The sequence below is a fragment of the Chiloscyllium punctatum genome, chromosome 20, assembly GCF_047496795.1.
Source record: "Chiloscyllium punctatum isolate Juve2018m chromosome 20, sChiPun1.3, whole genome shotgun sequence".
Lineage (NCBI taxonomy): Eukaryota > Metazoa > Chordata > Chondrichthyes > Orectolobiformes > Hemiscylliidae > Chiloscyllium > Chiloscyllium punctatum.
Genome location: NC_092758.1, coordinates 24,513,957 through 24,537,319, shown reverse-complemented (window position 1 = coordinate 24,537,319; position 23,363 = coordinate 24,513,957). Strand labels below are relative to the sequence as shown.

The 23,363-nt window shown below is 39.9% G+C and overlaps 1 protein-coding gene across 11 annotated transcripts in view; it reads right to left on the bottom strand.

Moving 5' to 3' along the window:
• The window catches only part of tenm2a (teneurin transmembrane protein 2a), a 2,790,214-nt gene that overhangs the window by 289,813 nt on the left and 2,477,038 nt on the right, over nt 1-23,363 (bottom strand). The window lies entirely within an intron of this gene.

Genomic DNA, 23,363 nt, shown 5'->3' with positions numbered 1-23,363 from the left:
CAGAGGTAGTTTCTTTATTCAGAGAGTAGTAAGGGTATGGAATGCTTTGCCTGCAATGGTAGTAGATTCGCCAACTTTAAGTACATTTAAGTCGTCATTGGACAAGCATATGGACGTACATGAAGTAGTGTAGGTTAGGGGGGCTTCAGATTGGTATGACAGGTCAGCACAATATCGAAGGCCGAAGGGCCTGTACTGCCCTGTAATGTTCTATGTTCTATCAGCAAGTGACCCAACAGACCTCCATTAGACTACTTTTGTCAATCTTTTGGAGTTAAAATGAGCAGGGTGTTGGCTGGGAAATTGTTGGAGCTGTGCAAAGGTAAGTCCTTAGAGAAACTGACAATCTTCTATTCATGGATTGGAGATTTTTCTAAATCACGGCTAGTTCTTCTTGAATGAGAGCTACACTGCATTGTACCATTAGACATCAGTCAAATGCTAGTACTGTAACACCAAACAAGGAAACTTGGTCACTTGCAGGCAGAGGATTCCAGGTACAATGATACAGTGCAAGAAACGAGGGTAATAGATGTACCATTTCTATTTAGGTGACCAGGAAACTTGCTAATATGCTCCAAAAGCATTGGCAGTAGGTAGCTAGGAGATAAATTTCCAACACTGAGCCATGAGGGCCACAGGAATTTGGATGCCCTCCTGTTGACGGTCAATATCAGTGAATGTACCTTTATGTGCCATTCCCTGCTCATTCCACAAACCTCTCTCCTTGCCTAATTTACCATCACCACTTCACTCACTCAGCATCATTCCCTGGCCTTTTGGATTCACATCAAACATCCAAGTAATCTGCATCAGCCTTGAGCACACTTCTGTGATGCCAGCCCTACATATTGTCGTAAATGCCTTCACATATCTCCGCCCCAATCATCCAAGCACAATGGCACATCATTCCTGAAATGCTTCTCTCTTGTATGCAAGAAAAGGAAATAGACAACAGAAGGGAGGACAGCAGTACCCAGGAGAGACAAGCTTCTTTGCTTCTCCTGAACCTCAAGTGGATATGTGTTTTATTTCTTTATCTTGTTTACAGCTGCACCAGAATCATGGGGAAGATGGTGGCATATTTCAACTTTAGGCCCTTCCTAGCCCTGGCCTGACAAGAAAATTGGTGATGCTGCCACCATTGTGATCTTTCTTTTTACCTTATCCCTATTTCCCTCACAGCAATAATCATGTTCATAGTTTCCTGCATTCAGACAATCTACTGTGCCTACCTAACCATGTAAGCTCCAAAAAAGACAGACATCACAGCGCTGATAAAAAGACCCTGTCACTTGATTTGACACTCATAATATATATTAGATAGGATAAACAGTATAGAAAAATGCCAACCTATGCTGGTGTTAATGTTCTGCTCAGACTTTTTCATCTTTTCTCATCTAAATGTAAAAGTGTAACCCTTCTCCTTCAGGTATTTGTCAAGTTTACCCAGAAACTCATTTAATCCAGTTGATTCAACCACTCCTCCAGTAGTGAATTCCACATTCTTGCTTTTTAAGTGAAGGCGTTTCTTCCAAATTGACCATTAGATTTCCTGATAAATATCTTGCAGGTACCGGTTGAGATACTGATGGTTTAGCTGACATCAAAACTACTACAGAATTAACAATTATCGACATATTATCAGCCATCAGGCACATGGACTGCAACCACATGGCTCCGGTGGGAATTGGATGCGTGAAGATAGTTTATTCAGAAGCTTATTGGAAGTAAAGGTCACACAAAGACTTGGTTATAGGGCATTCGGATGAGGGGCAGCACAGGGGATAAGAAGAAATTGGGGACTGCAGATGCTGGAGATCAGAGTTAAACAGTGTGATGCTGGAAAAACGCAGCCAGTCAAGCAGCATCCAAGGAGCAGGAGAATCAACGTTTCAAGCATACGCCCTTCATCAGGATAGGGAATAAGGATATTGGGTATGTACACAAAGATGTGAGTACATTGGCGGACTGGCCAGACAACCTCCTGCCACTGTCAAGGAGCACAGGACAAAGCCAATTGATCAAAGGGGCAGTGCACTCCACATCCAATGCTTCATCTCCCTGTGATGCCATCGACCCAGAGGCACTACAACATGAGGTCCTAGAGTCATTGAAGTGTCTCTTTGGACTGGTCACCACACCTTCTACCTTCCCTGCACACATGAAACAACAAACTTTACAAGTTCCAGAACTCATCACAAGCCCTCTAAAATCCTTCTGCTTTCATTGTCATCCATCGATTTGAGAATGACAACTACTTTGGTTCATGGACTTTCTACTGTGGATCTTCATGTGATTAAAACAGCCAATTCTCAATCCATGAATCTTGGTCACATGGGGTAGGACATCCTCCAAGGAGATACAGGCTTTACTTCCCAACCACAGCCTTGCCTCATTATTCAGTCATTTGGACTCAAAAGTTGTTGGGATTTTGGATGTTTGCTCCTCTCAGTCATTAATATTAATTCTGTGAAGTTTCAAGAAGAACTTCGGAGTTCATAGTGTGTTATTTATTCTGCCTAAGAATGGTTACCATTTGAGACTTGAGAAAACAGAACTTGCCAGGGGAAATAATTTTTTAGTCATTTGGGTACACTGTCCAGTTCATTGTAATTGATTTTGTAAGAGTTTTACCTAAATGCTTGATAAGTTGGTTTCATGAAGGAGAGTATCTTGACGGTCTTCCCATTGAATCCAGAGAATGTGATGAAGGCATTCCTGATGAAATTTCTCTAGCACGCTTATGAGTTGCTGATACACAGTTTAGGTCTTACTTTAATACGGAATCTGATGGTGACAACTGTTCTGTACATGAAGGTTTTTGTGGACTTGCAGAAGTCTCTCTGCTTCTATGGCATTAGCAAAAGCATACGTTCTGAAACATTATCTTATCTCCCAGTGACCTGCCTTTCCTTTACATAACATTCACGCTCACCCTCTTGAAACTAAATGTTTGTCCTTTCATAATTGCCTTGTGAGCATGTACAATGGATCTGCACGGTTCAAGTTTACAGGCAGATCATCAGCTCAGCTGAAATGTCATTCTGATTGCACCAATTCAGATGCTTCCTATGTACACAGCGATGTTCAACTGAACATTCTTCTCAGCATGGATTGGCATGGGGGCCAAGTTTGAAGTATTTGGAAGTATACAATGTCCCATTAAAGGGTTTTCAGTTCAGTTTTCATGTGTCATGTTTCATGATGCTTTGGATCCTAATTCAGCAACGAATGTCTGTTTTATTTCCAGTATTTCTCAAGAAATACACATAGTAAAGGCTTTTTTCCTCAAAAGAAAGTTTATCTCATGCTGCCTGGGGAAGTGCTAAGTAGACGTATGTGCAGAACAGATTGAGAAAGTCAAAATAATTTGTAACTGTAGCGTACGTAAGAATGAAACCAAAATGCTGAGATTACCCTCAGACTGCATTGTGGAGATCTGATACCAAATTTAATATAAGGAATTCCAACTTGTTGATAAATTGGATAATGTTCCTATTTAGCCATTTGTAGTTGAACTGAACTTAATAGTTTTCCATGTCTAACTGCATTCTTTTATTATCTCACTGTATTGTCATAAACATAACATGAAATAACTTTTGCAGTTGATAATGCAATACTAATTTATGTTCTAATTGAATTATGCACTGGAGAAATTTAAATGGGAGTTGGCATGGAAACAGAAGATTCTCTTGCTGACAATATATGCATTCCAGCATCTCCCAGTGAATTGACAAAAAATTGTTACTGTCAGCAGGCTATAACTGAACGCAAGTGGTTTGTATTCTGCTTCTAAATAAGCGCAAATATTCTTCTACTTATTTTCTCCTTGCTCATTTAGCTTTCCTGCACCACTTGGAAGTTATCACCAGGTGACTGGACAACCTGAACTATTTGCTGTCAGTGTTGTCAATGAGTGGGAGCATAGAAGTGATCCTGTGATAACTTTCCCATCGGTTAACCTCCCTCTGGGTTCTCCACAGAATAATGTCCAAGATTATACATGTGGCCAATGACAATCCGTATCCATAAACCCAGAACTCTCAAAACTATAATATCATGGATTACACACTGTTACAATAGCTATCCAATCTGCTACACTTTGATATAATGATAAATACTGAAAGCTATTATTGAAGGTGCCAGTGCAGTGTCCGGAAGCCTCTGCGATCTGTGCCCCACTGGATAAATATTAAGGTTCAGTGAAAAGGGGTGGATGGAGGCTTGAATGGAGCAGAAATACTGGCAGAGGTCAAATGCCATGTTCTAGTCCTCTGGATTCTGATGTAATTCTAGGAATGGTCCTAACTTCAGGCCCTTTGGCAATGGGATGAACCAAATGTAGGTATTTCCTCTCTTGCAGTAATAGAGAGAGAGAAAAAAACACTGGGGCAACAGTCATTTTGGATGGCTTTCTTCAATCGTTTGGCAAATAATTACAGAATCTAATAACAAGAGTTCTCCTTCCACCATGAAAATAGAACTGGAAAACAATAATATCTTTTCACTTTGAAACTTGGATGAGGATTTGTGTAATTCAAAGCCCATTCATTATTGATAACTACCCTTCCACTTTACTCAATGCCAGATGAATTGAAGACATTAATTTACCTTCAATACTAAATAGAACAATTGCAGAACTGATTATACTTAATTTACTGTCATGCAAAGGAACAGTCCTTTTTAAAACTAAGTTTGAATAGGTTGATCAATGTTTTAAATATACATGGCAATTATAAAGCAATGAAAAGAAATCAGTGTCATCAAATTAACACCTTATCAAAAGAGTCGATATACACATATGTTCCATAATCATATCAACTCAAATCATGCTGAAATATGTTTCCGTCACTTCCCTGAGAAGTTGGAAAAGTGTTTATCACACAAAAAAAACATTTTAATAAGAGTGTCTGTTCGGTCACCTGATTTGAAATTACTGAAAATGTCTGAACGTAACCATGCTAAATCATGTACTCATATTAATTATTCAGTTTCTCAGTAATTCCAATCTTTTAAATTGGTAACAACTTTCAGACTACACCAATTAATGCTGGTGTTGTTAAAAACATGAGCTCAAATTGAAGAATCTTCTTGAATGGTCAAAACCATCTTTTCACTGTGAAGCTATGGCTAACATTTTTGGATGCAGCTGGCTTCACATACTTGACATTGTACTTTAGTTTGAAATTCCTTCATCTTTTGTACTGGTCTGACTGATTTCACCTATTTTGTGCTGATAACCTATACAAACAAATAGAAACTCTAAGCCAGGCAAATGCTTGTGCATACATAGGAAAATTATTAATTTCCAACACAATGAAAACTGTACTGCAATATTTCTAACTTTTCAACTACCATTTCATAGAAAATTACAACTGAAGATTGTATTGGCAGATGTTACTAGCTATACTATGGTGTTTTAATATTTCTCTCATGAATACTCCCCTGCATCAACACTGAAAAAGAGAATACTGCAGATGGTGGAAATCTGAAATAAAAAGAGAAAATCAAGGAGTATCTCTGCAGAGAGAAGTACAAAGTTAACATTAACTCTGTCACTCTCTTTACACAGGTGCTGCCTGGTCTGTTGAGTATTTTCCAGCATTTTCTGCTTTTACTGCAGGAAAACTGGTTGTATTTTAAACAGTACTGCTTCAAAAACAGTAAAAAAAATGGACCTCCTCGTATAAAGCATTATTTTCAGGCTAATCAATTCAGCTAACAGTTATTCCCTAGTTTCTTCATCATTTACCTGCTATAAATAAAATTTTTTGTTCACTTCATATTAGGTGATAGTATTCAATTACAGCTCATCAATGTTGAGTCGGTAAGTAACAACACCAATTTTAACCTGGTAATTTCATAAAGAAAATCATCAATAATGATTATCTGAATAAATTGACAAATATGCTTGTGCAGTTACCTTTCAATTATTCTAAAAGAAATGGGTTTTGCTGTGTGGTAAGGTAACACATGGATATAATTTTCAATTAGCACACTGCACACTCCATGCCAGTGGCATCACAGCTTGGCATAAATTCACTACGGCAACATTGAGTTACCAATCATGTTTACTGGAAGGGAGAAAGAAAGATAACAGAATGTAGCATCAGTGGAGATGAGAGAGCTTATTATGTGCTTGCTGTCTTAGATAGTTAACAAAACATGAATGACTTACATTAGAAACTATGTTTGATTAAAATACAAAACATTAAAATAATCAAAGAGAAAGAAGAAGGAAAATATACTTGGTCCTGTAAATGACTGAATGATTGAATACCCATGTTTATATATATTAGCTGTCTTTTCAATGTTTATCACATTTATATGCAGCAGCATCGTCACCAATATGATTTAGAGTCACAAAATTGTAGAACCATTGTGTCAAAGGAAAAGGCCATTTGGCCAACAAGTTATGCGAGTAGTCCACCACAGTCATGCTGCCTTTACGTACAGAAATCTTATTTTGCCAATTCTTTCACTTTATCTCCATAGCCCTGTGTTTACTTTTTCCCAAATGGCTATCTAATTTTCTTTTGAAACCAATGACTGTCTCTATTTTAATGACATCTCATTTAAAAAATGAGTTCCAGACTATTACCATGCATATCTGTTCTTACGCAAAACCTTATTTCTCCAACCTAACTTTGTAACAAAATTTACTCAACCCTAGAATCTGGGTCGGATCCCTCTATACCCTCCTAAAGACCATCCCATCCTTACTAACCAGACCAGATGGACCCAATACCCTGGTTGTGATCTGCTTTGTAAACGTTCATAATTTGTTTTCTCCTTTTTCACTCAAGATCTCTATTTATGAAGCTCATGATCCCAAATACCTTTGTTAACTGCTCTCTCAATGTGCCATGTCACCTTCAAAGATGTGACTTTACATTCCAACATCCATTTTTGGCATACTGCTACTTAATAATAAAAAAGATCACTTGGTTTGATCATATAAAATCTGTCCTTTACAAAACATGTTGTATCACTTTAATTAATGAATTCAAACTTCTCCATGTGCCCAATAACATTTTCCTTTATTATTGTTATCAACACTGATATCAAATTGACAGACCTGTAATTACGTGGAATACCTTTATACCCTCTTGAACAAGAATTTCACATTTGAAGTTTTCAATCCCCTGACACTTCCCCAAGTACTTTAGATAGATTGGAAAAGATGAAATGACCTCTCTTTATCTCCCTTAACATACTGCAATGCAAGCCATCTAATCATAGGCAGCCTTTACAACAATATTTAATGTACCCCTCCGTGTCTTTGCAACAGACAGGTTTGTCATACTTAACTTATAGAAAATTGTTTTGTTCTTCTTTATGTCATGCAGGTAACCATAAAAATGACAACTTTTTTCCCAATGTTCTTGCCTATTTCTCTTCCTTTCCCAAAGGTCTTGTTGTCTGCTTGCTGGTTCTTAGTTGTACGTGAAGCTTGACTGGAGCTTAAACAACTACACAATCAAAGAGCCTAGCACAGCCCACCTAAGTTCTAGCCTCACACACTTATCTGACATTTGCACCTCTGCAAAGGGTTACTAGAGAAAGCTTTTTTCTCCCTATTCCATAAGCAACAGTTGTAACCTCACTGCTGCTCTACAGTCGGTATTGCTTATAAGACATGCTTGATGAGTGGCTCAACTAGTCACCGGATCTTGGAATCATGTAGCATAGAATGAAGTTTTTCTCTGAAACAGCAATCCAATTGCTTTAACAGTCAGGCTCTTCCTCAATAGCTCTTCAACTGGCTTTCTTCAAGTGTGAAGAAACTCACAGAGCCATTGCAGAAGCACAGCATTAGATCAGCTTTAAGGATATTTAATTTGAACATTCAGTCACTGACTTAATTTTTGGGGGCATGATCTAAAATTTAATAGAACAGCCCATATTTACATTACCCATTGAACAATATTTCATTTTCCTTGACTCCTTTATGAAGTGCTCACAGACTGCAATATTCTCTTTTTCATGTAGGGGAGGTAATTTTACATTTTATTCAAGCCATTTGCTTGAAGTGCCTCAATGTGGAAAATTTGTGATGAAACATGTTCTCTTTTTTATATCAGTCAGATAATAAGTTCATAAAAAGTAAGACGGTGCATTTTTGCTGGTGATAAATTATTACAATCACAACTGGGGGAGTATATGTATTTCTTAAATAACAGAATGCTCTGTTCATTAGAAATGCAATACTAGACTTTTTGTGAAGGAGCTAGGATGCTTGAGCATAATTGTTTGTGTTATTTTTATATTTGTACATCTGACAGAATAATGGAAGATCTAATCCTGAATTGCAAGGGTGTCAGACAAGAGGTGTAACTTAATATGATAAAACAATGAAGTGCAGATGGTGGAAATCTGAAACAAGACCAGAAATTGCTGGAGAAACTCAGCAGGTCTGGCAGCATCTGTGGAGAGAAAGCAGAGTTAACATGTAAAGTCTAATGACCCTTCTTTAGAACTGCTAGTGGATAGGGAAAGGTGGTATTTATGTTGAAGACAGGAAATAGGATAAAGAAAGAAGAGAATGTACAGGCAGAGATGGAGCCCAGAGAAAGAGAAGGATGGTTAGGAAGACAAAGAGTTGGATGATGGTATGCTCCGGGGAAAGGAAAGCTGATAATGGGATCAAGAAGTAGTAAAAATGGGTTGGCTCTGCTGAAAGCAGTCCATGTCATGACACGGCCTAGGGTTTAGGGCACTGATAAAGGACACTGAAGGAGGTGTTCAGGTCCTAAAATTATTGAACTTGATATTTAGTTCTGAAGGCAACAGACTCATCAAATGGAAAATGAAATGCTGAAAAATTGTACCTCCCACTTACTGTGAACTTTGCAGGTGAAATCATTATGTATTTGAGCTGTCAGTCATAGAAGGAAGTCATTTAGCCTTTTAGTCTGGTATCTAAACTTCTGTCTTGGTGACTTCCCAGAAATTTAACAATAACGTTGCAGAATGATATTGACTATGCTGTATTGTACAGCTTTATGTAAGTGGAAGCAGAATAATTGTTCTGGTGCTGGTGTTGGAAAAATCATCTGTTTTGTCAAGGATTCGAGCTGTAGTATAAGTGTTGGAGAAAGTGAAGCACTCTGTTTGATTTGTTCCAAGGCTTGCAGCAATGCTGGCAAGTAGCAAACTCTTGATTAACCAGAGACAATGTCTTTTTCAATATCTTTCTGCCATTTCTGCTGAAACTCTTGCCAGCAAGGATGCAACAAGGTTCAGTGTTGTCTTGCAGCTCCTAAACCAAAACGCTTCAACAATACAGGCAAACCATTCAAATTCGAAAAGAAAGAAAGCTTTCTTTCAAAGTAAGGCCTGCTAGTGAATAAAGGTCTGTTTAGATTTATTTACCGTGTGGAAACAGGCCCTTCGGCCCAACAAGTCCACACCGACCCGCCGAAGCACAACCCACCCATACCCTTACATTTACCCCTTACCTAACACTACGGGCAATTTAGCATGGCCAATTCACCTGACCTGCACATCTTTGTGACTGTGGGAGGAAACCGGAGCACCCGGAGGAAACCCACGCAGACACGGGGAGAACGTGCAAACTCCACACAGTCAGTCACTTGAGGCAGGAATTGAACCAGGGTCTCCTGCGCTGTGAGGCAGCAGTGCTAACCACTGTGCCACCGTGCCGCCCAAAGGAAATTATACGGTATGTACACTACAGCCCACATTTTAAACAATACAGCAATTTAACAAAAGATCATGAAATAGTAACTGACATTTAATAACCAAAAAATTCTTCAGTTCGTTTCTTATTACTATCAAAGATATTATTAGCAGGTATCAAGTGCTGGAACTTCATGCCCATGTACAGAAACTTTACTTGAGGTAGCCATACTCTGTAACAATCAAGAAGTAAACTTCACCTTAATGCAATACTTTATTGATCCAATGCCTCAAGTTGTTGCACATTAGGATGTGCAATGCAATCATTGCTTGCGAAGGCCACTTCAAGGAAGAATGCACAGGATTGGGTGAAGTGTATTGATCTGGTTAGACAACTGGTTGGCAGAGATGGAACAAAGAGTAGAAATTAATGGCGCCTTTTCAAACTGGCAGGCAAGTGTCTAGAGGGGTGCACAGGGATTGGTGCTGGGACCCCAGCTATTCACAATGTGTAGTAATGATTTGGTTGCGGAAACAAAATGTAACATGTCAAAGTTTGCAGATGATACCAAGTTTGGTAGGAGGGTGAACTGTGCCAAGGATGCAGAGATCCTTCAGCATGGTCTGGACGGGTTGGCTGAGTGCATAAATCAAAGGCAGATGCAGTATAATTTGGATAATGTGAGGTTATTCACTTTGGTAGCAAAATTAAGAAGGCAGATTACTGCCTGAATGGCTGTAAATTGGGAGAAGGGAGTGTGCAGCAGGACCTGGGTATAGTTGTTCACCAGTCCCTGAAGGTTGACATATAGATGCAGCAGGTAGTAAATGGCATGTTGGCCTTCATTGTGAGAAGTATTGAGTACAGGAGCAGGGATGTGTTGTTGTGATTATACAGGGCTTTGGTGAGGCTGCACCTAGAATATTATGTGAAATTTTGGTCTCCTTTTCTGAGCAAGGATATTTTTGCTTTCAAGAGAGAGCAGTGAAGGTTTACCAGACTGATTTCTGGGATGGTGGGACTGACCTATGCGGAGATTGACTAGGTTAGGATTGTTTTCGCTGAAGTTCAGGCAAATGGCGGGGGATCACACTAGAGACTTATAAAATTCGAAAAGGACTAGACAGGATAGATGCAGCGAGGATGTTTCCGATATTGGATGTGTCCAGAACCAGGGGTCACAGTCTGTGGATTCGAGGTAGGATGGAGGTGAGGACACATTTCTTCATCCAGAGAGTGGTGAGCCTATGGAATTCATTACCACAGGAAGTAGTTGATGCCAAAATATTGCACATATTCAAGAGGCGGCCAGGTATAGCTTTTGGAGTGAATGGGATCAAAAGTTATGGGGAGAAAGCAGGATTCAGCGAATGAGTTGCTTGATCAGCCATGATCATGATGAATGATGGAGTAGGGTTGAAGGGCTGAATGGTCTCCTCCTGCTCCTATCTTCTATGTTTTTATTAACAGAGCAGGTTTTATCTGGAGCACCTTGATTATAGACACTTGGGTCTTAATGTACAGAATTCAATCATGATACACACAAGACACACAAGAAACAAAGCTCCTGATCACCTCCTAACCAAGAAACCAAATTGCTCGGCAACCTACAGGTATTGATTATAAAGATGGGAAATATGGCTTCTAGTATCAAATGGCAAGCTCAGTTGCCAGCAATTGAAGAGATTCAGGGTAATAATTTCCAACTCAAGGTTGTACACCTCCCAACGTATAAGCTACAATCCAAGCGAACAAGAAGATCACGAACAGTGAATTCTGTCTTTATCTTCCTCTCGAAACAAAATATTGTTCTCTTATGAATGAATCAGCTCCACCAGAGGTATGAGTTCAAATATATGAAGTTCACAAGAGCACAAAATATACAATGGAGGAAGATGCAGCAGTCAGAGGACACAACATATCACTGAATGAGGCTCCTGAAGAAGAGCTTATGCCCAAAACATCATTTCTCTTGCTTCTTGGATGCTGCCTGACCGGCTGTGCTTTTCCAGCACCACTCCCTTCTCTCCAGCATCTGCAGTCCTCACTTTCCCATATCACTGTGAATTACCACATTTTTCTCCGCTCCTGCAATTCTGTTTCGACACATCCTACATGGGATGGTGACGGTTGGGGGTGCACTCCTTTAAAGGGTCCATCAAAGATGTAACTCCCCCTCCAGGTTTGTTTTCTCCCACAATAGCCTCTCAAATCCTGTTCCCACCATACCCCTCACTGGGACCTACTAACCTGGACCTGGTGAGATTGCTGACACACCTGTTGAGCTGGATGGGGCACAGCAGTGATCTCTGAATGGACTGTTCCTAAGGGCTGTCTTGTGTCCTTTAACTGGCAATTGGGTGTACGATAGTGGAACAGGCATTATTCTGCTGATGGGCTCCCCTATGATTTTTATTTTGGGGTAGTGAAGACTGCAGCAGCTTGTAAAATCCAGCCCAATGTGCAAAATGTTTTTTTTGTTTTCTGGTTTGTTTGCCAGTTACCTTAAATCTGTGCCTTGTGGTTACTGACCATTCTGTCAATGCACCGTAGGTTACAAACTTCATTTCAGAGATTTTTCTTAAATGCACTAAAGTAAATTTTTCTTTGAAGTGGGAGCACCAGACCCCCCAGCACTATCCCAGTGATCGTAATTTCTCTTACCTTACCTCTAATGTTTTATTAGTAAGTTAAAATCTAAGTCTGCCTGTTATGGACCTCTTGCTATGAGAAATAGGTGATTCCTATACATTCTATCTCAATTTCTCTAATTTTTTACCTCAGTTAGATCTCCACCTTGTCTCCTCTGTTCCAAGGATAATCACCCCAGCCTATCAAATATTACTTAGAGTTAAATGTTTCCAATCCTGGCAACATCCACGTAAAATTCCTCCATACCCAGTCTAATACAATCACATCTTTGCGTTGGTACAATCACCAATCTGTACACAGTTGTAGCTGCAGTCTCACTATATTCTATGGCTTTGGCTAATAAAAGGAACTATCCTTTCTTAACTATCATTGCTCAACTATCTTATTGATCTGTCTGACCAGTTGCAGTGATCTGTGAACAAGCAAATCAAAATCCTCTCCTTCTTATGATCTGAACTACCCACTTGCTTCAAGAATACCACCATCATCCCAATGCCAAATAAAAATCATGCAGCATTCGGTGGTTCTGACCTCCATAATTATGAAGAACTTAGAGAAGTTAGACATGGCTCACATCAGTTTCAAATTGACTTGCTCGTTTGCAATTCACCTACCAGCGCAACAGGTCCACAGCAGACACCATCTTCCTTGCCCTACACTAATCCCTGGAACATCACGATAACAAGGCTCCTACTTATAGACCACAGTTCCACCTTCAACACCATAATTCCAAACATACTCATACTTAATCTCCAAGACCAAGGCATCAGCTCCCCCATCCATAACTAGATCCTCAACTTTTTGATCCATAGACTGAAATCAGTAAGAAAAGACAACAACACCTTTCAACCATAATCCTCAGCACTGGTGACCCACAAGGCTGAGTACTCAGCCCTCTATTATATTCCCTATAAACTCATGACTATGTGGCCAAATTCCATCCCAATTCCATTTTCCAGATTGCTGATGACACTACCCTTGTAGGTCAGATCTATAACAACGATGAGACAGAAGACAGGAAAGAGACTGAGTGCTTAGCAGCCTGGTGTAAAGACAACAATTGCTCCATCAACAACAGCAAAATGAATGGGCTGGTCATTGACTTCAGGAAGTGGAGTGGAGAGCATGTACCTGTTTGCAACAATGGTACGGAGGTGGAGATGGTCAACAGTGTCAACTTCCTGGGAACGATGATCACCAAAAATCTGCCTTTTATTGCCCATGTTGACACGACAGTCAAGAAAGCACAACAATGTATCCACTTCCTCAGGAGACTAAGGAAATTCAGTATGTCCACAAAGACTCTAGCAATTTTTATAGATGCACTATAGAAAGCATCAAAGTTTGATTTGGCAATTGCTCTTCCCATGATCGCAAAAAAACTACAGAGAGTCCCGAACACACCCCAGTCCTTCATGCAAATCAGTCTTTGATCCATTGACCCAATCTATCGTTCAACAAAACAGCCAACATAATTAAAGATCCCTCCTACCCCAGTTATACTCTCTTTCACCCTCTTCTGTCAGGCAGAATGTGTAAAAGTTTGATACATGTATGAATAGATTCAACAACAGCATCTTCCCTGCTTTTATCAAACTTTTGAAAGGACCTTTCACACGTTCATGTTGATCCCTCTCTGCGCCTTCTCTGTGGCTGTAACAGTGTATTCTAAACTCTGATCTGATATCCTAATGCACTTTGTATTGGTATAATCTAATGTACAGCATGCAAAACTACATTATTCATTGTATCTCAGTTTATGTTGCAACAATAAATAATCAATCAAATCCCACTGTTCCTCTACACTTCCAAGCATCGTACAATTTATTGTGTATCTCTTTGCCTTGTTTGCTCTCCCAAAATATATCTCACACTTCTCCCAAACGAATTCCATTTGTCACGTGTCTGAAAAGTTTGTTTGTATCTCCCGTATTCCATTTTCTTTCTCCCTCCGAAGTACATGCCAGTTTGTATCATCTGAAAACTCCTTAATCATGACCCCTACATTTATATCTAAATTATTGATTCATGAAAATCAAGGGATGTAATACTGAGCCCTAAATGATCTAATTGGAAATAGCCTTTTAGACAGAAAATCGCCATGCTTTGCCTCTGGATAATAAACCACCTTGAATCCTATTTCCCCTTAATTTCCATGCGTTTTTAATTTTCTGTCTAGTCTGCCATTCATTCCTTTTAAACAACTGCAGAAAATAGAGGAAACGAGAATTGCGTTGAATGGAATGTATACTTAAATTATTGTGACTGTTTGCAGCAGTTATGCCAATAGTGGGGCAGCTGTAAAATAAAAATCAAAGGAGATCAGAGACTTCAGGCCATTTATGTTCTTGTCCCAATGGTGAGATGTTTACCCTATAAAGAATGGCTCTGAAATTGTTGTATGATCAGTGTATGCTGGGCACTTAAATATTTAAAAAGTATAAAATAGGTATATTTCAATATATCACCCTATTGGCTATTTTGTTTACATCATTGGAAATTCATTGACAATGCTTTCAAAGATAGAACTTGAATTATGCAGAATTTCCTTGTAATAAACTATTGAACTTTAAGAACAAAAGCCCAGGTTCATGCCAAGTGACTTTTGTGCAATGCTGCATTGCTATTGGCAGGTGTTAGTTCACTGAGAAAATGGGAAGCAATGAGAAATTTGGCCTTACTGCAGGTGATGATATAACTTTTCCCCTGACTGCATTAGTTAAAGTTACAACTTCAAACAAACTAGCATGACCAGAAGCATGTGCAGTCATGCAATTCACAGTGTCACATTGCAGACTAATGACATGTTTGCCTGTAGGTTCTGACAAAACAAAATCCTCAAAACCTAAATTATCTGAAAAGTCTATGAAAAACAATTGGTGTAGCCAAATCTGAAGTTATATTTTACAATTGCAGGATGTATACCAAGGGTTTTGTGGCCTCTGCAAAATGAACTACTCACAGGCCATGACTGCTGTGATTAAGTTAAGTAGTTGATGATGCTTAGATTTGCTCTGTTTAAATCTACTCCGGGCTATACATGTTCTAGTTGAGAAAACATAAACTATGATGTTATTGTTAAATTTCTGCAACATCTCTAAACGGTGTGTATTAACTAAACCATCCACACCAAACTAAAAATAAGTGGAGCTGATGTTAATTGGAACAGACGGTAACATCTTCTGACTCTTTTTCACTCTGCCAGTCCTGGGATTTCTCCCAAGTGCTTTTGTTACTTATTTTAGTCCATTTTCAGTAACAAGCCAAGTACATTGAAAACATTTTTGTGCTTAAATATGTAGGTCCTCAAAGACAGATCTCTTTTTTTAATTGTCAAATTGACCAAGAGCAAGTCTGAGGGACATAGAAAAAAATCGATCCTGACTCTCAGTTATTTTTCATGAAGGTTACCTTGACTCCTCAATCCTGGGTAAGAACTAGCAGTCATATAGCAAGAACTGCTAAGGCTGCTGTTTGGTTCATACCCTTCTAAGAATTAAAAGAAAAAAAAACTAAAAAAAAAAGAATAACACTGCCTTCAGTGAAAGATTCTAAAACAATTGCAGCTTGAACTCAGATATGGCTCCACTCCCTAAAATCTATTGATGATATTGAATCTAGCAAATGAAAATCCCCCCGAATACTCCATCTCAGTCAGGGTATACAGATTAAACTAAGTGCCCAAGTCCAATATATTTTATTCCTGGAACTTTGACCTGTCTGTAACTGCTCACCCTTGCCAGACACCCACCACTGGTTGCTCAGGGGATCTAGTCTTACAATGGACCGTGTCCTCATGCCAACCAGAAAACAAACAGACTCTCAAACATTAGATTGAATGATGCTTCACTGTAAAACAAAAAACCTTTTGACTCAGTTTTCAAAATTTTTACAACTAATGAAGAAAGGGAACAAAAAAAAGGTTCAGGAAAATGAAAAAAAGCTGCATAATTTTGTTTACTCCATCTGTGATTTTTCTTCTGCTTTGCTCACAATAGTATTCTGAAATTGAATGTTAAATAGACCAAATTAAACTCCTCGCTTTGCTTCTGTATTGAACTCTCTGTCCTCAGCCCCCTGCAATGTTCTAATGAATTGCAACACAAGCTCAATAAACAACACCTCGGTTTTTGATTCGGCACTTCACAGCCTTCCAGACCAAATATCGAATCCAATAATTTCAAATTATGATCTCTGCCCCCATTTTCCTCCCTTTTTTTGCAAATGTCCATCAGCGCTTGTTCAGATGGGGCTGGTGGTGTCAGCTGTCTGCAACAGGCTTTGGGATTCATCTGCACATGCGCTGCTGATGTCACTATGTTCTGTGAACAGTGACTGGCCCACCATTTTTCACACTCCCTCACAGTTCTACATCCCAGTTCAGTCAAGGGCAGGGTCAAGAGAGAAGGTGGCTGCTCAGATGGAAGAGAAGCTTTGGTCTAATTGAGGTGTGATTTTATCATCAGTACCAGATTTGTGTTAGGCAGCACCAGCTGCCAATGTGGGAAATGATGTTGCATTGCAATGCTGTTTTCTGCACATCCACACTCATTGCTCCACCTGGTGGTGCAGTTCACAATAAATGCAGCCTTGTCGATCATGGTTTTGACTTGTTTCTCTTGTTTAGGTTTCAGACTCCTCTACACACAGCTTGGTTTTTATTAGTGTGATGATATGTGCTTTTAAGAGGGATTCCTTCAGCTTGTTTCTCTTGAAGGGGGATGTTGTACACTTGGTGCCAAGGTGTCAGCTCCATCTAAAGCAAGACAAAAGAAGCATGAGGGTGTGGAGTCAGGCTCACACACACACAGGGATTTAGTTTGGCTTTCAGTTGTTGAAGAGCTGAAAATGTGTTGCTAGAAAAGCATAGCAGGTCAGGCAGCATCCAAGAGGCAGGAGAATTGACGTTTCGGGCATGAGCCCTTCTTCAGGAATGGCTTTCAGTTGTTGAAGTTGAGGTTTTGAAATTGAAGCTGTTAGATACAGCTTCTCTCTGCTGGTTTTTCCTTTCTCCTGGACTGGAGACAATAGGAAGTGAACAAATCTGTTTTACTGAATTTGCATTTGCCAAAGGTGTGCTTATGGGATGCTGCCATGTTGGAACAGTTGACGAGTAGTAGTTAGATAATATATTATTTTGTTAAGTACTTCAGTAGAGTTAAAGTTATGCCAATTCTTCATTTTTTGTTTATACTTTAACTGTGATACAAAAATAAAGTATGTTTTGCTTAAAGCCTAGTAGTTTGACCAATCGAATCACATCTGGAACACAGCACCTTATACTTGCCTCTAAGTAAGATAAAAGTTAGGTTCTAGGCTATCTCCTTTATATGTTCTGAGGGGGTTTGGTCTGGTCCATATCATTTGTCCCATTACCACACCCCTTTTTCTTGCACTACCAGCTCTTTTTAGTTTTCCTTTCTCTTGTCTTCCACCCTCCCGCAGATCTCTCATTTCGTTCTTTCTTTCCAACCTTTCTTTAATTTGTTTCTTTTTCATTATTGCTGCCACGTTTATGACAATGCTCCAGTCCTAATGAAAGGTCATTGGTCTGAATCTTTAACTTAAGTTCTGTCTCCACAAATGTTGCAGACAAATTCGGTATGTCCTGCATTTTCTGTCTTTATTAATAACATGGGGCGATGATGGCCTAGTGGTATTATCACTTACCTGTAAATCTAGAGACCCAGATAATGTTCTGGGGATCTGGGTTCAACACTGCCACAGCAGATGGTGGAATTTGAATTCAATAAATATCTGGAATTAAGGGATGAATGATGACCATGAATCTATTGCTGATTTTTAGGAAAACCCATCTGATTGACAAATGTCCTTTCGGGAAGGAAACTGCCGCCCTTACCTAGACTAGCCTATATGTGACTCCGAATCCACAATAATGTAATTGACTCTTGCAGTTAGGAAATGGAAATAAATGATGCCTCATCAGCAACGCCCTCATCACATGAGCAAATAAAAAAAAACACTGGTCACTGTCTCTGAGTTAGGAACAACAATTAAGTGCATTCTCAATTTTTATTGAATAAAACCTCCAGGTAATTGTGCCATTTGACAAAGAATGGATTTAAACAACACTTTGGCATCCTCTGCTGTTGAACAGAGTAGCAAAATCAACTGCTCCATACAATTAAGATTAACATTACTTAGTCAAATGTAACAAATGTTGTGGAAACACGGCCAACAGAGGCCATCTTTTAGAGAAACAGATCCCTTTTAGAGAAGGGGTGTAATGGTGGTGGAGGGGTGGTGGTGTGGTGGTGGTGGTGGTGATGGTGATGGTGGGATTTGGGGCAGAATGGTGATGCTTTGCAAGTGAACTTGCACCAGTTAAAGGCTTTGCATTTTATATTTCTCTTAGTGGGAGGGAGCCTGACTGAATATCACACGGGTGACAGATTCAGGACAGTATTATCATATACCATCTTTCTTAGCTGTGCAATTTTTGACACAGTGAAATCAGAAGTGGGTTTTAATTCAGGGTTAAAATACAAAAATATTACTTTAAAATGTCTTTTTTAAAAACAGTAAGTTTCTGGTTGACTTTGTACTGTGATGTCACACAGCATACTGCAGCACTGTGCATATAGTATATCTGTAACAATGCTCTTTCACACTGTCCACCAAATTCTAAATCAGCATTGTGAACTGCCTCAGCAAATACACAGAAAGAAGTCATATAATGAAGATAAACTCACATAGAGCAGTCCTTGATACTAAACTAACTTCACCACTTTAATGTTAACCTTCCTGAATTGTATATGCATTAGATGATGTCTTGCTGCACAAATGCTGAAAGATAATAAATCTTACACAACATCAAATCTGCCTTGTGTTCATTGAACGTGAAAGCTGATTGTATTTGAACAACGTTTAATAAAATCTACATAAGATTAACTAGCAATTTCCAATTGCAGCTATATCTCAGCTTTTCACTCAGATTTCAAAAAAGACAAGGAAGAATTGTATTTATATAGCATATTGTGTGACCTCATGACACCACAATGCCTTTTTAAACTGATGAGACAGTTTTTGAAGTAATTGCTTGATAGAACAGAACTTAAACATTTCTAAACTGGGATAAGATGTCAAAGCTTTTCACCCAGTCCTTGTCCGAAATAGGACCAAGAGAGCATCTTGGAAAAAGGGATACAACATTACGTTGCATAAGAAGAGAGTGATGATTGGTTGAGCCACCATTGGTATGTAAACACAGCAAAAACAGTTTATTGTCAATCGTAGTTCTTAGGCCAGGTATGCATGAGATTACTAATCTCTGCTGCATACCCATGGCAACATCTAACCAGAGTCTACCTGCTTGATCTGAGATGTAAGATTGACAGTTAACTGTTTTTGCTACATCTCCATGCCAGTGATCATCCAGCTAATCAGCACCCTGTCGCCAGTGATTGTCTAACCAATCAGCATCCTCATGCTAGTGATCATTCAATCAATCAGCACCATCTTCCCATCATATATAATTTGACTCCCTTCCTGGTGGTGGAAACTGAATAAAGATTCATACACCTTGTGTCTTTCACTATGTCTCACACCTACACACACACACACACACACACACACACACACACACAGACCATGGGTGCTGGGGAAAAAATAAGCACTACCGCACAGAAAAAAAAATAAACTGGAGATTCCCTGAAAAAAAAAGAAAAATGTGGAGACCTTGTTTGTGCTTGTTACGGTTAATGGCAGTGTTGTGATGGAGCCACTTTGCTCTCAGCATCATCCAACATTACCCAACACTAAGGGTAATGACTAGATCATCTGTTTTCAGTGATGTTCCTTGATAGATATATTTTATCTCAGACTTCAAAAGATCTCCCCTGTTTTCCTGAAAGGTGGTATTGGAGGCCGTTCAGCCCTCCCTCAATATTATGCTGATCCTATCAGTGTGGATGTAATTTTCAGCTCCCGGGAGTCTTGACCTATCTTGTTCATAGACAGGGGTGTTAAAAAAAAATAATTTGACTCCCATCCCCAGTGGAGGGCTCTCTACGCGGGAGTCCTCCCCCTTTCTCTTGGGGATCTGGGGTGGAGGGCGCTGTTTGCTCTGTGGCGCTGTGGAGTCCATGGACCACGTGTATATTGGATGTGGGCATTTGCACTCCCTTTTTGATTTTCTTAAAAACCTCCTCCTCTGCTTTTGGTTGCACTTCAGTCCCACGCTCCTGATCTTTGGGCACCTGGTACGGAGGAGGGAGGGCAGATCCGAAGACCTCCTCGTGGGTCTGCTCCTGGGCCTGGCCAAACTGGCCATCAACAGGTCCAGACAGCGGGCCGTGGAGGGGGTCGTTAGGACCGACTGCCTGCCCCTCTTCCGCAGTTACGTTAGAACCGGGGTGTCCTTGGAGAAGGAGCACGCGGTGTCCACCAACACCCTGGAGTTGTTCAGGGAGAGGTGGGCGCCGCAGGGAGTAGAGTGCATTATTTCCCCTTCCAACTCTATTTTGATTTAGTCCCTACTCTCCCCTTCACTGTTTTGATCACACAGCATTGTCCTTTTGCGTAGGGCACTGCTTGTCACTGGCCACTCAGGTGTTTTCCTATCTTCCTGCTGGTGGAAATTGAATAAAGATTTGTGCACTTTGTGTCTCTCACTGTGTCTCACACCTGCACACACACACACCTTGGGTGCTGGGGAAAAAATAAGCACCGCCGCAGTTAGGCGGTAGTGTAGGGGTAATTTTTAAAAAAAAGAAAAAATAAAGAACAGGACTTCACACAGGACTGCCCTCTGTTGAGAAGGGCACTGCTTGCCACTGGCCACTCAGGTGTTTGCCTATCTTGGGAAGAACAAAAAAAAATTTGACTCCCTTCGTGGTGGTGGAAATTGAATAAAGATTCATGCACCTTGTGTCTCTCACTGTGTCTCACACCTGCACACACACACCATGGGTGCTGGGGAAAAAACATTTAAGCACTACCACGGTTAGGCGGCTGTGTGGGGGTTTTAAAAAAAAGTAAAAACAAAACAAAAGAATTTTTTAAAAAATTGACTCCCATCCCCAGTGGAGGGCTCTCCATGCGGGAGTCCTCCCCCTTTCTCTCGGGGATCTGGGGTGGAGGTTGCTGCACGCAGCAGTCCCCTGCAACCGCAGATTGCGGTGGTTCACGGACTCCCAGCCCAACTGCTTGCTCTGTGGCGCTGTGGAGTCCGTGGACCACGTGTATATTGGGTGTGGGCATTTGCACTCCCTTTTTGATTTTCTTAAAAACCTCCTCCCCTGCTTTTGGTTGCAGTTCAGTCCCACGCTCCTGATCTTTGGGCACCCGGTACGGAGGAGGGAGGGCAGTTCCGAAGACCTCCTCGTGGGTCTGCTCCTGGGCTTGGCCAAACTGGCCATCAACAGGTCCAGGCAGTGGGCCATGGAGGGGGTCGTTAGGGCTGACTGCCTGCCCCTCTTCCGCGGTTACTTTAGGGCCCGGCTGTCCTTGGAGAGGGAACACGCGGTGTCTACCAACACCCTGGAGTTGTTCAGGGAGAGTTGGGCACCGCAGGGAGTGGAGTGCATTATTTCCCCCTCCAACTCTATTTTGATTTAATCCCTACCCTCCCCTTCACTGTTTTGATCACACAGCATTGCCCTTTGATGTGAAGGGCAGTGCTTGTCACTGGCCACTACCTTCCTGGTGTTGGAAATTGAATAAAGATTCATGTACTTTGTGTCTCTCACTGTGTCTCACACCTACACACACACACCATGGGTGCTGGGGAAAAAATAAACACTACCACACTTAGGTGGTAGTGATGGGGGTTAAAAAGAAAAAAAAAATTAAAAAATAATAATTTGACTCCCTTTAATTCAAGTTCTTTTCTTGGGTCCTTGTTTTGATGAGAGCAAGATGAAAAGCTTTGACTTCTAGTCTCCTTTTAGCAATGTTTTTGTGGTGTGCTTGCAATTTCAATGTAGGAAATTCAGCAGTTATTTTTGCACAGCAAGGTCCAAAAGATAGTACCATGATAATAATCAGATAACCTATTTTACCAATATTGGTTGAAGGATAAATGTTGACTGAGGACAAGTCTCCTACTTTTCATTGAACTATGGCAGGGGATGTTGTTACGTTCCTTAGAGAGACTCAGTTTACCATCTCTTTAGAAGGAGAATACCTCAATCTCTCAGTAGTCTGCTGGTGTGACTAGCTAGTTTTTGAGCTCAAGCAAACAAATAGATTTGAACCCACAATCTTCTGATTCAGAGGCAAGAGCGTTACTGGCTAAGATACAGCTGACAAATGTCAGTGCCAAAAAAAAAGTGTAGTATCTGTGATAGCCGGTACATGATGCAATTACTATTAAAGCTTTCAAGATTATATCTAACTAACTACAGGAAGATCATTCACTGTGATGTACCAGTTATATGGCAGTCAAAGATATGAAATAAACCCCCATTGGTTATAATCAACAGAGATACTTCTGAAATGAAGTATGAATTGCAATCCCCATTTATATTTGTGTGAGGAGAGAGAGCAAAAATGTGACAGACAGTGAAAAGACAGACAAACTCCCCCCCCCCCCAATATTACTTTGTTTGATTTTGCTTATTCTAAATTGCATTCTTTCTCAGTGCTGATGCAACATTTCAATTTTCTTGTACATAAACTTAAATGCACAAGGTTTGAGGATCACACAAGTTCATACAAAGAAAAAATTTAAATGATGGTCTGAAACATTGCAAGTTATCAGGCATTAGAATTAAAAACAAAAGTAGATTTTGTTCCTATGTTTAATACATTTCAGAAATAATAGAACAATGAAACCACAGGATACATATCCATAATTATGAAAAATTACAAATTCCATTTCAGCTGTTTTTTGGTGGCTATTCTATAATCAACAGGAAAGTTTAAAAAGTATAAAATAGGAAAACAAAGATCAACTGATAACTGAAATAAGTATCAGTTGATACATCAGCAACTTTTTAAAAAGAAATTTGTTATATCAACAGAAAATTGACAAGAATATTGAGTCAAAGAAGAATGTAAAACTCTATGCAACCTAACTGTAGTTAAACGTGATGATAAATAG